Raw genomic sequence first — 4,438 nt, forward strand, 5'->3', positions numbered from 1 at the left:
GTAAGATAAATAAGAATGGAAAAAAATAAAAAGCCAAAATATCAAAAGGAACAACTTTCTAGCAAGCCACTAATATAATATAGACTCACCTTTTTTTTTAGATTATTCAAGTCATAAGGTGTCTCTTCTACTAATTCCTATTACACGAAGAGAAAAAGAAAAAAAAAAAAAATCTAACACTTTTACTGCTGTACCAACCTGCAACAATTCAGAGTACAATAATATGGACTGCAAGGAAACAAAGAGAAAAAAAAAGACAAGACTGTTATTTTTGTCTCTTCTAAGGGAACAAAGGTACTCAAAGAAACTATAGTACAAAAAAAAGTATCTAAAAACTTGATGGTTATTAAAAAAAAAAAGTTGTGACGAGTGAGAGTTGAGAGGAGAGAGTGAGAGGGCAAAAAGTACTGAACCTCACGTGGCGGGGAACTCCAGGGTACTGAGAGAGGTAGAAAACGTGAGTCACCCTTGAAAGAATGGGAGAAAGGGAAGACGCCCGCTGATTGGCTGGCAAGTTGAGCATCAAGGAAGATAAAGGTTATTGCTTAATTTTTTATCTGATCTGAAATGTCATGGAATCCGAAACACGGGGCGGAGTATTGGCGGCAGTAGCAAGTGGAGTGACTTCTGACGGCTTTTGTATCATTCAAGGACGTCAATGTTATTTTGGCTTATTTGTAGAATTTGGTGTATGAGAGAAAGGGTGTTCTGGTGGTGGTGGTGGTGGTGATGGTGGTGGTAGTGGTGGTGGTGGTGCTAGTGGTTGGTACTACCTTAACTCTTCGTACTTGTAATTTGCATGAATAAATAAATTTGATGTTTCTTTCAGTGCGTCCCGTCTCTCTCTCTCTCTCTCTCTCTCTCTCTCTCTCTCTCTCTCTCTCTCTCTCTCTCTCTCTCTCTGTGTGTGTGTTTTGTACGCCTCTCCTGCCACACTCCAGCATCTCTGGGTGATGTGTGTGTGTGTGTGTGTGTGTGTGTGTGTGTGTGTGTGTACGTGAGGTTGGCCCGGTGCCATCTGACTGCACTCCTTCCACCTCCTCCTTCTCCTCCACGTTTCCTTCACCTCTCTCTCTCTCTCTCTCTCTCTCTCTCTCTCTCTCTCTCTCTCTCTCTCTCTCTCTCTCTCTCTCTCACTTCCTAAGCACTCTCTTTACCTTCTCCTTCACTTTTCTCTCCCTTTTCTCCATGAGTTTACTCTTTTCCTCCACTATCTCTGTTATTAAGCATCTCGCCTCCTCCTCCTCCTCCTCTTCTTCTTCCTCTTCCTCCCGTTTCTACACCCTTCACTCAGCCTCCATCGCCTCCCTCCTCTTCTTTCATCTTTCTCCATCAACTCCTCCTCCTCCTCCTCCTCCTCCTCGTCCTCCTCCTCCTTCTTTCATCCGTCATCCACCTTCCACTTGGGATATGAGGTGGAGTCTTGTGTGGAATATAAGATGTCCTCCTCTTTTCTTTTTTTTTTTTTTGGGGGGGGGCGGAGGGGGGGCGCCGAGGATGTTCTATTTTAGGGTGGTTTTGTGTTTATTTTCCCCCCTTCTTTTTATTCTCCCCTTCTTAATTCCGGTGCTGAGAATCCTTTGTGTGTGTGTGTGTGTGTGTATGTGTGTGTGTGTGTGTGTGTGTGTGTGTGTGTGTGTGTGTGTGTGTGTGTGTGTGTGTGTGTGTGTGTGTTGATTATGTTCGTTCTTTGGTTCTGAGTCTCTCTCTCTCTCTCTTTCTTTCTCTCTCTCTGTGTGTGTGTGTGTGTGTGTGTGTGTGTGTGTGTATGTGTGTGTAGTAGTAGTAGTAGTAGTAGTAATAGCCAAATAAAAATAAATAATAAAATAACAAATAATAAATGAAATAACTAAAGAAAAAAAAACACACACAACACAAGAATTCCCAGCACAGGTGACAACATTTCCTAATTACCACGCGTCAAAGGCACAGGGAGCGGCGGGTCACCACGTGGGTCACCTCTCCCTCTCCCTCTCTCCTTCACTCCAACGTCAAAAGGGTCATAATAATCAAGATGGCCCCTCCTTCTTCAGCGTCTCCGTCAGCAGAGTTAGAGGAGAGGGTGTTGTAGTGTAAGAGAGGAAGAAGTAAGTGGCTTGATGATGGAGAGAGAAGGGGCAGGTAGTGGTGGTGGTGGTGGTGGTAGTGGTGGTAGAAAAGGATATACAAAAGAGAAGGAAGAAAAGGACGAAGTGGAAGAACAAGAAAGAATAAATTATAGTAAGTAGTGCATAAAGGAGGCGAGAATAAGATGAGAAGGTGGAAAAATAGAGAAAATACACGAAGAGAATAAACAGATGGAAAAGGAGAAGGAAGAATAAATGAATGAATAAATGAATGAATGAAAGAATGGATGAATGAAAGATTGATTTTACGACTCAGCAACAAAGGAGGAAGAGAAAGAAAAAAGAAGGAGGAAACGGAGGATATGAAGAAGATGAGGAGAAGGAGGAGGAGGAGGAGAAGGAAATTAGAAGTCAGAGGAGGAGGAGGAGGAGGAGGAGGAGGAGGGAGAAAAATAAACCACGAACACCAAACAATAATAAAAACATCACGAACGAGAGAAGGACGAGAGAAGGAAGAGAAAGAGGAGGAAGTAACAGAAGGAAAAAAAAAAAAATGAAAAGACAAGGATAAGAAAGGCTAAGAAAGGTAAGACAGGTGAGGCATGAAGCAATATCCCTCAGGTAAGTCATGTAAGGAGCGGCTCACCTGTTCCCAAAAAAATTTCCCCACCAAATCATTATCGCTCGCTCAAGAGTTATGAAACAACGCTGAAAAATGACAAGACACCTTCGGGAACATTGACACCTGCTCCTCCTCCTCCTCCTCCTAATGGGAAAGAAGAAGAGGAAGAGGAAGAGGAGGAGGAAGAGGAGGAGGAGGAGGAGGAGGAGGAGGAGGAGGAGGAGGAGGAGGAGAATCAGGTGGTGTTTTGAACGGCAGGTGAAGAGAAAATGAGGATACCACGAAAGAAAGAAAAGAGGAGGAGGAGGAGGAGGAGGAGGAGGAGGAGGAGGAGGAGGAGGGAAGAACGAGGAGTTACAAGTTTACAAGGAGAGGCGGAAGGAGGCCGGTGGGGGAAGAGGAGGAACAAAGAGCGAAGGATAGAAGACCGGAGGGAGGAGGAGGAGGAGGAGGAGGAGGAGGAGGAGGAGGAGGAGGAGGAGGAGGAGGAGGGAGAAAAGCCAAGCCTCCTTCACCTGGCAGTCAATCAATGTCTCACGCTCCTTCATCGCCTCCCTTGATAGTGAATAACACACACACACACACACACACACACACACACACACACACACACACACACACACACACACACAAACACGCAAACAAACCTATCGCCTTTTGACTTTTCTACTAAATCCTGCGCACACACAGACACACACACACACACGATCTCTCTCTCTCTCTCTCTCTCTCTCTCTCTCTCTCTCTCTCTCTCTCTCTCTCGTTCGCAACTCTAGATGAAAATACAATGTGGTTTAGAGGCAACTTGCAACATTAATGAGAGAGAGAGAGAGAGAGAGAGAGAGAGAGAGAGAGAGAGAGAGAGAGAGAGAGAGAGAGAGAGAGAGAGAGAGAGAGAGAGAGAGAGAGAAAACGTGTCTTAAGAATCCAAAACAATAGCCTCTTGAAACAACGACCTCTGAGAGAGAGAGAGAGAGAGAGAGAGAGAGAGAGAGAGAGAGAGAGAGAGAGAGAGAGAGAGAGAGAGAGAGTTAAGAGGACCTGTCAAGTCTGGAATATGTGAAAATGAAACGGGGAAAACGAAAGAAGCAAAAAAAAAAGTTAGCGAGGAAAAGCAGAAAAGAAAGTGAAAGAAAATGGGAAAAAAATGAGAAAAAGGGTAAAGAATATAATGTGTAATGTTTTTTTGCCCGTTTTCTTTTTTTTTTGATGGGTGACTTAAGGAAAACAAGATTCTAGGGAAGAAGTTTTGATCCTTTAAGAAAATTGCTGAGAATAAGGTAGGTTTTAGGTAAGTCTAGGAGGAGGAGGAGGAGGAGGAGGAGGAGGAGGAGGAGGAGGAGGAGGAGGAGGAGGAGGAGGAGGAGGAGGATAAATGTGATGAGAGGAGGAGATAAAGATGGGAAGTGAGAGGATTACGAGGAGGAGAAAGCGAAGGAAGATAATGAGGGAAGAGGAGGGAGAGGATAAGGAAAAAGAGCTGAAGGAGGTAAAAGAAGAAGACGAAGAAGAAGAAGAAGAAGACGAAGAAGAAAACGAAGAAGAAAAAGAAAACGAAAACGAAAAAAAAAAGAAAAAGGAGAAGATTTTAATGACATCCTCTCCTCTCTTATGAATCTGTCTTGCTATGTTACGACTTAAAGAAAAGAAAAAAAAATAGAAAAAAAGACAGCTAAAAAAAAAAAAAAAAAAAAAAAAAAAAAACAGAACCATCTTTGCGTCTCAGCTTCCAGTGCCAACCCCCTTTGGC

Source organism: Scylla paramamosain, chromosome 31, assembly GCF_035594125.1.
Source record: "Scylla paramamosain isolate STU-SP2022 chromosome 31, ASM3559412v1, whole genome shotgun sequence".
Lineage (NCBI taxonomy): Eukaryota > Metazoa > Arthropoda > Malacostraca > Decapoda > Portunidae > Scylla > Scylla paramamosain.